The sequence below is a fragment of the Gobio gobio genome, assembly GCF_949357685.1.
Source record: "Gobio gobio genome assembly, chromosome: 12".
NCBI classification, from domain to species: domain Eukaryota; kingdom Metazoa; phylum Chordata; class Actinopteri; order Cypriniformes; family Gobionidae; genus Gobio; species Gobio gobio.
In genome coordinates this window covers 23663948-23677665 of record NC_137105.1, presented here as the reverse complement: position 1 = coordinate 23677665, position 13718 = coordinate 23663948, and the positions used below count along the sequence as shown (strand labels likewise).

The following is a 13718-nucleotide window of genomic DNA, read 5'->3' as shown; positions in this document are numbered from 1 at the left end:
CTTATTCCGTGCGAATGCGCCACACAAAATTCAGATGTGGGGGAGTAATTTCTAATTCACACGAGGTCCCCAGATAATACTAATCCCGTGCAAATAGGGCTTTTGTATGGTGTTCCTAATAATCCTTTAGGTGAGTGTATGTTCTATATTGATTCTGTGTATGTGTTATTTTCTTGTACAGCGACCTTAAGCTTGGGAAAAGCGCTATATAAATAAAAAATATTATTATTGTTATTAAAAATGTTAAAAGAGGAAACAAGTCTTTTTTTTTTTTTCTATGTTTAACCACAGCGCCAACCATGGAACATTTCATTTGACCTTGAGGCTGCATTTCTCAGATCAGTGGTTGGTGGTAAAGATTAAGGCCAGAGACGTGGGTGGGGGTAATCAGTAGTAACCAAACCGTAGTATCTCAGAAGCTATGTTCTATTCTTACATTTTGAAATAACCAGCTAAGCAGATGCCTTTCATATACCTGTGGGTAGACTTTTAGGTTGATGCATATAGCAGAGAATATAATGAGCACATGACTGTTACTTATGTGACTTGCTTGACGTTGAAAATAGTTATTAAACGCAATAACTTGCAAAAAACAACTCCTTGCAGTCTCGTGCTGTCTGTTGTCTGACACGCACACGGAAAAGTGCACATAAGCCGTTCTTTTTTTCGTGCCTTGTTACACACTCGAACTGTCAAATACACACTCAGTTATGTCTTGATGAGTATTCGTGTAAACACAGTCGGTTATGCTTTAAGTGAAAGATATCAGTTGGGGAAAGAAATTGATTTTACACACTTAAAGCAATATCGTATCGCAAATATCGCATTATTTAACAAGGATATCGCATATCGCATTTTTCTTCAATATCGCACAGCCCTAGCACTCATCACCTTTCTTAATGCTACTGCAGAATTCAGTTAGATCTGTTAGAGCGGATATTTTACTTTGGATGTACAGTAGAGTAATGACCTAACACACTAGAATTGTTTATTATATAAAATTTAACCACAGGCCTGTTTACACTGACAACAATTTTATCAGTTTTCCTTCTGGTTTTCCTTCTGCTGCTTTTATTGCATTACTGGTGGGCTGCACAACTGGCTTTAGCCTTTGAAATCACACATGTATTCCCAGTAATAATATGATTTCATTCTAATTTGACTTGGAATTAATTTCTTGTCTCCAAAAATATTAACATTCTAGAAGGGGAAATGTTTGTGTATTAATTACATCAGTGCGTAATACATATCCCCCGAAGGTTTATGCTAGTCTCAGACTAAAGTGCATGTTTGAGCTGTTTTAACTGAAAACAACTTGCACTGACATATCTTAAAAATATATCAGTGCCATTGATTTGTCTCAAGATACACACCAGTATTGTTTTTGTTTTAAATAAAAGGCACGTTTATAAAAGATATATAAATGTCCTAATTGAACTAATGCCTAATCCTGGCTTAATCTAAGCCCAGTCTGTGAAACCAGGCCCATATATTTAACGTAATATTGCAGTTTTCCACCGTTGCATTCTTGCATCAAAAATTATATCACTGTGAAATTGTTTGCAATTACACTCTCACATTTGTAAAGCAAAATGTTCTAGTTTTGTTATGTGTCAGCGATACCAAGATAGATGCATGTGCAAGCACAATTGCAGAGGCATCAAAACAAAAGCCCCAAGGTTTTTGTGCATGCAACTTGGATGCAGTGACCACATATGCATACGCACATTGAAGGGTCTTGTTTCCTGAGAAGTTCTACTTCAACTGATGTTGTGATTTGAACAGTGCTCAGATGAAGTTTGTGGTGAAGTCACATGTACACTATTGTTCAATAGTTTGGGGTCTGTAAGATTTGTTTGATGCTGTTGAAAACGCTCTAAAAGCAGTAATATTGTGAAATATTACAATTCAAAATAACTTTTATATGAATATATAATTTATTTGTGATTAAAAGCTGAATTTTCAGCATCATTACTCCAGACTTAAGTGTTGGATTAAAATCATTCTAATATGCTGATTTGATGCCCAAGAAACATTTCTTCTTATCAATGTTGAAAACCCTTGTGCTGTTTCAGATTTTTGTGGGAACCATGATACATTATTTACCATGATTTTTGATGAATAGAAAGTTCCAAATAACATTTATTTGAAATCGTAATGTTTTGAAAAAAGATTTAACTGATATTGTATATGCCATATGTTTGGTCAGTAACTGCAGAGGAACGGCTAAGTCAAAAAGGCGATTGGCTCCTTTGACTAAAATTCAGACCATGAGCTTTGCTTATTTTTTGCTAGTTACTTACTTACTTAAACTTTGTCGCCAGAGGGGACATTTTTTTCCAAAGAACTGCACTTGTTTAACACACACAACCAAACCACTTTTTTTTAATTGTAGTTTTTCCACAAGTGGTCCGTCACCTCGCCCTGGACTATATTAGATTATATTAGATTCAACTTTGTCATTACACAAGTACAGGTACAAGGCAACGAAATGCAGTTTAGGTCTAACCAGAAGTGCAATAGCAGCAAGTGCAGGATATACAATGGCTGAATAAGTGCAGGACATGGATATGAACTGAATATATATAAATATATAGAGAGAGAGATGGTTATTACTATGAACATAAACATAATTTACAGGTGAATATGTACAGTGAATAAATATACAGATGGCTATTACTATAAACTGAATTTTACAGATAAAGGTATACAATGATATGTTAGGCTAAGATGAGGAATATAGCAGTGGATTAAGGTAGTGCAATAAATGATGGACAGAAGCTATCCGAAAAAAGTGTAAAAGTGCAGTGGAAAGTGATTGCATATTACCGTTAGAAGTAATACGGTGCAAAATGCATATGTAAACAGTTGGTACTGTAAATAACAGTCGGCAGTGCAAATGAGCATAATCCAGTTAAGGTATGGTAGTACAAGATGCATAAGTAAACAGTTGTTACTGTAATAAACAGTCGGTAGTGCAAATTGACATTCCAGTAGTGCAAATAACAAGTGAAGGCAGATGTGAGGTGGGAGAGGAGAGTTAGCAGTATATGAGGGAAGTGGATCAACAGGGGTTCGAGTTCAATAAAGAGACAGCTCTGGGGAAAAACTGTTCTTTAGTCTGCTGGTTCTGGTCCTGAGGCACCTGAAACGCCTGCCGGAGGGCAGGAGAGAAAACAGTGTGTGGGCTGGGTGAGAGGAGTCCTTCAGGATGCTGCGAGCTCGATGCAGACAGTGTTTCCTCTGGATGTGCTCGATGGCAGGTAGTGGAATCCCTGTGATGCGCTGGGCAGTTTTCACCACCCGCTGCAGTGCCTTGCGCTCCGCAACAGAGCAGCTCCCATACCATACTGCGACACAGTTGGTCAGGATGCTTTCTATTGCGCAGCGATAGAAGTTCACCAGGATAGCCGATTCTTCCTCAGTGTCCTCAGGAAGAAAAGGCGCTGGTGAGCCTTCTTGACCAGGCTGGAGGTGTAGGTGTATATGGGTGAATGTATCTGCATCTCCATATTGACCCTTTACAGTGATTTAATAGGTTGAGTACTTTTTTCTCATGAACTTGTATCGTATGTACGTACTTCAATTTTAAGTGATTCGTTGTGGACCATTTGAACTGGTTCACTTAAATTAATCAAACTTACCATTTTAAGTAATATTTGCTATTAAAACTTACTTAACAGGCACTATTAAAACATTTGTCTTAACACTGATACTTGCAAGATAAGGAAAGATTGTACAAGTCTAATGACACTGGCTTTAGGAAACTTTATAACAAAATAAAAAGCACATTAAAATCATTGATATTCACAATGTTGCATCATAATATTATATCACCAGCAAAATCAATCGGAATATATTATGAATATGTGCTCCCCACACATACACATTTAATGAGAGAATAGACTGTTCTCTCACACTGTCGCTATTGTGCCGTGCGGAGGAATCTGGTCTCCTAGCAACTGTGCGGGTTTGTCTGATGGGTCTCCAGAGCCCGTTTCTGACTGGCAGGTGTGTCACTGGAAATCCCTCATCACACATAAACACACATCAACTAAGAATCTTTTAGTTGTCAGGTTTTCTTTGAGTAGAATTAAGCATGATCACATCTACAGACATATAATTTCATGAATCCTTTCAATTTGTTGAATTTTGTGTGTGTGCGTGCAAAAATGTTATGTCTGTGCATATTTCTGTAGTCCAGGTATTTTCTGCGTTGTGGGGAAGAAATGTTCCCCCAAGGAAAGTAAAACCTGCAATTTTGGACAAAATTCAGTCCCCATGAGGAAAACTACTTTTAAACCATACTGAACAATGTTTTCTGAAACGGTTAGATTTAGGGGATGGAATATATCCAAGTCATCTCAATGGCAATAAGTGTCCTAATCAACCTGAATTCACCCTATATGTTGTCTCTAAATATATTTATAATATACCAGGAGAGAGCTATCAGTTAGCATTTTCATTCATCTCTATGGCAGTTGCTTGGCTGGTGCAGGAACCCCGAAAGTACACTGAAACAAATCAGTTGAGTTGAGAGAACTCCAAAACTTGAGGCAACCAGCTTTAGGAAATTTGAGTATACTGAACTTATGGAGAAACATTTTATAAACTTAACAATGAACTATTTCCCCGCCAAACACTGAATTTTCCATGTTTTCACTGTTAGACGCTAGGGGGGTGCTATTGCGCATCTTCTGAATGAGAACAGAGTGTCCTGATCAAAACACAGATGAACAAGACACAAAAAAATAAGCGATTGCATGTAAGCAGATGCACATGTAAAATAACGTCATCATCAACATTAAACATCATATAAATCAAAACTATCTAATGTTACTGAATGAAATGTCATCCCAGGACGAGCTACAGGACTGTGCAGGCATCAGGGGTGTTGATGGACTCGCTCTACTCCATCTGTGTTTTATCATCGTTCTGAATCTGATCTGGATGTAGTCTTGGACAAAAACTTGATTTTCTCAGCTTTTTGTTCAAAATGTTGCTTTTTTTATGAAACTTACCCATATTCAAGTGTTGATAAAAAAAGGAATGCACTAAGCTAGAATTTCTTTTTTGTTGAAAAGCAGAGGGTCTATTCTTCCTTTTGATATATTGCATGTTCAGATATTCGTACAAAAAAAAATATTCTATGGGCCATTACATTTTAGTGAAAATGATCAAAAACCCTGGCGGTGTCTGGCAACGTAAAAAAAAAAAACGCTGGCAGGGAAAGAGTTAAGGTTGGTCTGTGCTTTCATCAAACATAAAACTAAGAAAAGAAGTTCTACAAACTCAACTTTTTTCTTGAGAATTTGAAGCTTTGAACAGAGCATATCTGCTGATTATTTATTGCCATCCTCATTAGTCTTTCTGACTAGTTAACGGTTAAGACTTTAATGTCCTGGTATTTGTTTAAAGAGGCCTTGGCTGCTCCTGCTGCCCTCGTAGGAGAAACACCTCTGATGGAAAGTTTGTGTGGTTGTGTGTTGCTTTGTCATTGTCATTTCTCAGGTTAACCACATCCTCTGAAGCTAAAACTACATACATGCACACAATCATAGCAGCACTGCAAACAACGGTGTTGAGTGTTACAGCAGAGCAAAACACTGATCACCACACCCACTGACTTCTAGTTTCTTCTTCATGTGACTAGTGTAGCTTTATAACTAGTGCCATTGTCTGAAAAGTTATAAGGAAATCCTTACAAAGCTTGCCTTTCTGTATGATCTGAAACCTTCACCCACACAGAAGAGTCTCTCAGCAGATTCACAGCTACTTCTTAGCCTTGTTTGGTCAGTTTAATATACTAACATTCATTGCCATTCCTCCATGGGTGTAATTTTTCACATTTCACGTTTTGTTAGTCATATTCCAGCAGGAGTAACACGACCATCTTTTATTGTTTAGAAATAACAGTTCCTTATCCTGCGTCTTCCTGGTTACTTTACTTTGAATGAACAGGCCTTTACTTTGAATGACCAAGTTTTTGAACACAGAATCGGCATCATTATGTGTGTTTGACTTTGGCTGCAGCTGGATTTAACCAAAATCTGAAATTATGTCAACGCAGGGTAAAATTAGTTCCGCTACAGCTCTGCACCTATTATATTAATATACTCTTTTCTTAAAATATGCTGCTTACCTTTTATGTTTTGACTGTTTTACTTTTCAGCTTTGTTGAGTTCTGAAACTTTTTTCATAGTGCATCCAAAATTTAATTCCTTATGGTATGGTTTCTTTTCAAGCACATCTCCATTGGACATAGGGGTGTAAATTTAGATTGTGTCGGGGGAGTTGACAACACTTGTAATTTTAATGGTAAAACCTGAGGATTACTAGCTTATACCTATTGATTTAATTCATTCTCATGAAGTCTTTATTTAAAAAAAAATCCATATCTTGGAAACAAATGAGAATTAATTTGGTCAGAAGATGAGGCAACCCAGTTAAACTCTTCAAGAAGTCAACTTTCTAATGGCTTGCTTATAGTCGATACTGCACATTAAACTAGGAATAAGGAAAGTGTTATAAATTAGCATTAAAAAATCACTTCACCTCTAAGATGTTTGCATAACCTATAGCCTTTGTGTATTGGGTTACTAGAGCTTAAGGAAACTGTGAAAATCCAAGCGTTAATCTGAACAATGCCAAACTTCCTTTTTCCTCACAACAAAAGCACAAATGCACATGAATTGATGATGATGTGGCATCATGTGCTTGAGGGTCATGTGGTGACCTACATGTATAATCACTACCACATGTTCAACCTTACATGTGTGAACATCAATCAATATCTCTGGCCTAAAAATTAAGCTTTCATTGATCTGTATGTGCAGAGTTTAATTGATTTTGGAGTATGGAATGACTCGTATGTTGTCCATATGTAAGACTGATTTTGTTGTTGTAACAGTCTTGTTCTGTTTTGGTTTTGTTTTCATTCTGTTCCTGTTAGATGTATTGATTAAAGACTGCTTTGTTGTATTTCCTGCGCCCTGTGATTGCAGCCACCCATTGCTGACAGTTGTCTCAGACACATTTCAGGAATGATAAAAGCCAAAATCTTCCGTTTTTGATGGCTTCTGTGATGTGCTCACTCATTGCCTAGTTGTTGGTGGAAGGAATGTTATTTATATTGGGATGCAGTGCTACAGAGTTACTTATATACGATGTCTAATGAAGATGTGGATTGAATAATGAAAATGTTCACACTAGTTATGCAACATGAATATTGTGGTATTTTAGAGTTCCCTTCACGTTACGATCATAATATAAAATGTTACTTGAGCTTGCTCTGAAGAATGAGCCAAAGTCCACAAATTCGACTTTCACCTAGCAATGACAGACCCGAGACACTCCAACGTTTAATGCAGAGATAAAGATTTGAGAAGCTACTGTGCATATGGAAAAGAAGATTGTGTCAGAGGAAGTTCCCTTTGTTTCTATCTTTAAACTTTGACTAACAGCAAAACAGTCAGTTCACAGTGGATACAGCTTCACTATAAAGACAAGGTCATCCCTTATTTGCTTCACTTCCCATCACTTATGTCCTCATTTAATCTTAGAGGGCCACTGTTTATTTTCGGAATCCATAATGGCCCCCATTGCTGGACATTGAAAATGCAGCTGCGATCAGGTAAGATCAGGGATTTCTTCTTCTTCTTGTGCCGTAGATGATGTCAGTGGTCCTTGATCAGTCTACTATCTGATGTTCCTAAAAATTATAAAGTTAAATCTGCCCCACACATATCACATATTTTTCACACTAATTTTAGATTGAAATTAAAATGTTTAACATACGACTATTTTAGTTAATTAACAATAAAAGCATAACATGGGAACATTACATTTTTTTTATGTTCTCATGATATTTTTTTCTTCATTCATGAATATTTCTCTATATGTGAAACATGGATAATTCTTGAATCAGTTATAGGGCATGGAATATGTTTTTTTTTCCCTTCAGTTTCCCTATGTGTCCCTGTTGGATGTATTGATTTAAAGACTGCTTTGTTGTATTATTTTTTTATTATTATTATTATTATTATTATTATTATTATTATTATTATTATTATTATTATTATTATTGATTATAAAACATGTCACATTTTGATTTAGCATGGTTTGATGTGTATTACTGCCTGGCAAAAATTAAGAAATTGCTTTTGATGTGGAACAATGATTTTGATATTTGAAAACCTGGGTGAAGAATCAATGTCTATCTATCTAATTGTACATATCTCATTACCTGGTATGCATCTGAAACAGAAATTGAACAATTAATTATAATAACAATTAATTATAACAAAATATGAAATCTAGCTCATGGATAATTTGTTTTTATAATTAAAATTTTTAGTCTGTAAAAGTCTATGTTTGCATTCAGCTTCAGCTTTAACTCAATCAAATTCAGAACAGCGCTAATGTAAGAAGGCCAGTTTGATTACATCAGAGATTCATTCCAGTGTGTGCTGAAGAGTGCCATTTTGGTGATGTACAAGAGTCGTACAGTAAGCATGTGAGATTCAGTTATATTGATACACCTAGAAACATTTTTAGTTGCACCCTTACAAATTTTGGTCGCATGTGCAACTAAATTGGTCGCACTCTAGAGCCCTATATTGGCATGACATGCATAGGTACATAATGCCAAAGCATGCCACAAAGCAAAACAAAAAACAAACAAGAACATGCATAACATTCATTCATTCATTCATTCATTATACACACATATTAATTATATTATTAATGCAGATGTGTTCACTCAGTACATCTTAGTTTGTGGCATTCATAAATATGATGTGCTACCAAAGAGGAAGCAGGTCCTTCACCAAGTAAGACTTTCAGTTTGTCATGTTCATGGAGTGACTGGAACTCAGGAATAATCTGCTGTATTTGACTGTACAGTAGAGCCCTGCGCGGGACTGTTTTCTTCATCCCGCTCCCGCCCGCACCCGCCGAATTTCTGACCATTACCGCCCGCTCCCACAACGTATGTGTTACACTCCCGCCCGCTCCCGCAATATGTATGTCCACTCCCGCCCGCACCCGCAAAACTCTGAGAATTTATTCCCGCACAATAATAGAGATGCATTGATTTTGTGTCTTCTCCCGTCCCGCAGGGGAAAAAAAACATGTTATTTGTATTGATATTATTAAAGAGATTCATGGGGTTGTTTGTTTCGTTTCCCTGGCCTGCATGTAAAAAAAAAAAAAAGACAAATACATTCAAATATAATTTAGTTTTTATCAAAAACTTTGCACATAAAAATAGACTGCTTTGCAAAACAGAAAAACAGATTGAGAAACAAAAAACAGATCCCAATTCGTCGGTCAGTTCCGACGTACGTCGAACGTGACCGACTGAAAGGAAACCTGAGAAAACATGCTTCAACAGAACGTAATGTGAACACAAAATAGCAAACGGACATTTAGAAACAATCAATTTCCACTCACTAAACTTCTATGTATTGTTTGTCAAAAACACCAAACAGTCAACTTGACCTGCAGGGAGTGCTGAGCGTTTTTGGTGAGGTATGATCAAGTAGCTATGTATTTGCCAGCTGCGCAATATGTGGATAACGTTATACCGCATGATTTTGCCTACCAAAACAATTGAGAAACTTCTCCAAACGTCAGACTTTCCTTGCTTAGCTTTTGTGCTGTAAATACCTCGTTTGAGGTTCTTTTCTACATCATCTATTGACATCTTCTCCATCATATCGTCAGGCAACCTCCCTATCCCGCCGATTCCCGCGGTGTTTTTTTTAGCCGCCCATTCCCGCCCGCAGCAAAATTCAAACCGCCCGCTCCCGCGAGATTTGCGTTGGGTCCCGCGGGACCCGGCGGGACTCAATCCCAATGCAGCCCTCTACTGTACAGTGAGTCTCTTAAGGGTGTGTATTTGTCACAGTGGAGGAAGTGTGCATCCGTCTCAACTGCTCGTGATCTACATTCGTTACAGATTTTTTTCTTCTTTAGGTAACCACGTCTTATGTCGTCCTCTTTCTATGGCCAACATTTGGTCACTTTGGTCTGTACTCGATTAATAACTGTCTGTGTGTTGGATTCCTGACTGAGATGGTCAGCCAGACTGTACTTTCTATTTAGTCCCAGATAACACTGGAGACAACTTTGCTCTTTGGTTTGTTCTTTCCAATGCTGCATGTTATGCTCCAATGCTCCACCTCGGTATGGGTTCGGTACAGCAGGGGAGAAAACACTAAACCTAAAATTGCCTTTTATTTATTTTATTAAAAAAATTGTGTTTGTCCTTAAAGCTTCAATCCGTAACGTTTTGCGCTCTAGCGGTTAATAAAGAGAACTGCAAGCATCTTGCGGAAGAACATTGCAGCCGGAGCTACTTCTCTCTGTTTATGTCTATGGCGAGTCACGCAGGGACTGTGCTCCTCCGCAGCGGTTCCTACCAGACCTGTTTGAAATAGTCCCAATATAAACACTTATTATAAGTGTACCATAAGGATTCGGGGTAAGATAAAAACACGGTTTCATGTTGTACATTCTCATTATTTAATTTTTGTGAATCTTGAACACAAAAAAAAGTTACGGACAGCAGCTTTAAATAAATTCAATTATATCTAAAAGTTTCTTAAAGATAATGGCGTAAACTTAAGAGAGCCCTTACTTGCACATTACTATAATATTAACTGAGTGTCTATTCACACCGAGGGCCCTATTTTAACGATCTGAAACGCAAGTGTCAAAGCGTGAAGCGCAAGTAACTTTGTGGGCGGGTCTCGGCGCTGTTGCTATTTTCCCGGCGGGATAAATGGCTCTTGCGCCCGGCGCAAATCTAAAATGGGTTGGTCTGAAGTAGCTTCATTATTCATAGGTGTGGTTTGGGCGTAACGTGAATAAACCAATCCGAGCGTCATCCAACATTCCCTTTAAAAGCAGGTGCGCAAGTTCCATTATGGATTGCTATTATTATGGCGTATTTACCAGGCGCACGCCAGGAGCGGTTCACAGCCGAGGAGACTGATGTTCTTGTAAGAGCAGTGAAAGACAGAGAAGTGAAGTTGTAATGTTGTACATTATGGTAAAGGTGATTTCACAGTCTTTTTTTTTTCAGTCTTTCAGTTTTTTCAGTTTTTCAGTCGATTTTTTTTCCTGGTTCTTGACGGACAAACCAATTTGTCAGATGTCCTTATATACATAAATGTCTTGCCACTATTGGGCAAACAGGTCTTATCCTTAATTATTACAATTAGCCTGAATCATTTGTAAGCTAGATTTATGCCTATTTTTTTCACATCTTCGTGGCACACCACAATGATTTCCGTCATCTCATGTGTTAATATTTTTTTAGTGTAACAATTTATGATTTGCAAAAATAACTGTTGCATCTGTGTAGATTACATGAGCAAAGTGTATGCGCGTTGTGCACGCTATACATTATGGTCAAGCATGCGCCCTTAAAATAGCATAATGAACAACGCGCAACGCGCCACTGACTTTAGACTAGGTTTTTTCTGGTCAGTGGCGCAATTGTTTAATGGAACAGCAAAATAGCACCAGGGATTGTTTGCGCCGGAACACGCCTCCTTTTTTGCGCTGAACCGCCCAGGTAGCGCAAGTTCATTCACTAGTTTAGCGACGTGCTTCTGTGGAGGGAAAAGCGCGCTTTGCGTGGGTGCAAAATAGGAATGACACATGCGTCGGTGTACAAAGTCAATTGCGCTGGGTGCAAGATAGGGCCCCAAGTGCGAATAGCATGCCTTGTTGGCAAGTGCTATTCGCACTAGCTCTGCCTAACGATGCCTTGTTGGGCCAAACAAGATAAAAAACAGCTTGCGTATTTTAACGTCTTCAGTGGTGCAATCAGTAAAGCGTAAGGCTTAAAGATCTAGGTTTTGACGCGATCAACCCGGGTTCGAATCTGCCCTTTGCAGAGCTTGCTCTTATCCCTTTTCCCATCACAGATCACATCAGAAAGCCATTTACTTTCAATAAAAATTAAGAAAATGTTCTAAAAGTGGAAATAAAGTGCCTAACGAAATGTTATTATTGCATCCTGTTAATGTACAACAATGAGGTGCAAAGTAAGTATCTGTCAAAATAAAGTGTAAATTGCATGTAATTTCTATTTACACATATTGTAAAGAACTGCTACTGTTATATGGTGTAAATAGAATATATCACTATTTTCACTTAGTATGCTATTTCACTTAGTAAATAGCATCTACAGCTATTTGCACTTAGTGTAAATTGCAATCTAGTTGCTATTAACACTTGCCTAATATTAAAGGTTAATAACAGAGCCCAAACTATTAGCCTAAATTCAGTTGCTAATTATTTTCATATATAATAACATGTAAACTTCACGGAAGGCAGTTTTTGCATTTAACTTAAAAATAATGTTTTTACTACAATTTGTTGTTGAAATATACACAGTGGCTGCCATTTTCATGACCGATTTATTTAAACATGCATTAAATAATCAAGACATCACTAACATGTTAAGTAGAATGTAATTAATATACAGGCTAATATATTGCATATATTTAGCAAAACAGTTAATTTCTCTAGTGAACTAACAAGCTGTGGACACTGAATGACTTGAGGCTTGAGGTAAATGTAATGCAATGTGACATTGTTTACAAGCTGTTTTATTGACGTCTTTCCGCCGTTGAAACATTGATTGAGCGATTACACGATGATACGTTTCAGTAAGTTGTAATGTATCCTCTCAACATACCTTCAGATGTTAATTAATGTTTATTCTTTGACTAGGAAGAGATCACCGTTCTGCCGCTTGAACTGTTAACTGTTAAAGATTGTATTCGGTATAGCTCGGTACACACATGCACCGTACCAGAAGTCCTGTACCGAAACAGTTCGGTACGAATACATGTACCGTAACACCCCTACTGCATATATGTCTCTTTCTCTTTATTCATAATTTCTTTAATTCTTTCAAGTTTTCCAGGGGCATTAAATGCTTTGTTCATCAGTTCTGACACCATTACACAAAGATGACTTTTCTGAGCACTCAATTCTTGTGTTTTAGTGCTTTAAAATGAAGACTGTCTTCAGAACTAGATTTTAAGTGAATCCATAACTTTAAAGCTCTTTTTTTAATCTCTTTTTTCTTCTCTTTTCTCTCTTTAACGTGTAACGTGTATTTTATGTTTTAGTTTCGTTTTCACTTTGTTTGCTCTGTTCCTGTTCTCCTTAGTTCCTAGTTAGTTTCCCTGTTTGTTAATTTGTTTCCATAGTTTCTGATTCTGGAGGAGTTGTGCCTGGCCTTTGGAAATTATTTAGATGAATTGGAGTAAGTTATTTTCTTGATTCTCACGTCCCCTTTGGTTCAGCCCCTCAGCTCTTCCTCTCACACCACTCCACTGTGTGGATTCACCTCGAGTCACTCTAGTGTCGCCCAGGCAAGTAAATCCCCCTGCTCCTCCTCCAGCCACTGTTCCTGTAACTCCACCTTGGTCCGTCGGCCTGTCGGCTTAGCCTTGGCTTCTTCCTCCCTCTGCTCCTCCAAATACCATCGTCACGGCTCCACCAGGCTTCCTTATCTTCTGAGCCATTTGCTGCGCTTCGTTTCTCCATCCCATCGGGTCCATCTGGCTCAGATTTCTCTCCGACTCCACCTCGAAAGTTTAGGTTTTAGCATGCAATCCATAAAGAAATGTCAAATTTAGATTTAGGTTGTGGTTATCGTCATGGCCGATACATCGGCCTACACGTTTTTC

General features: G+C 37.8%; 1 protein-coding gene across 6 annotated transcripts in view; it reads left to right on the top strand.

Annotated features, from left to right (window-relative positions):
* The window catches only part of fynb (FYN proto-oncogene, Src family tyrosine kinase b), a 116877-nt gene that overhangs the window by 56212 nt on the left and 46947 nt on the right, over nucleotides 1-13718 (top strand). Inside the window, exon 1 of one of the 6 annotated variants that reach the window (XM_079831501.1) lies at nucleotides 7474-7633. The exons of the other annotated variants lie outside the window; for them this stretch is intronic. The gene's annotated coding sequence lies outside the window, so the exon portion shown is untranslated. Of the gene's footprint in view, nucleotides 1-7473; nucleotides 7634-13718 lie in introns of those variants that run through there. 6 annotated transcript variants of the gene reach the window in all.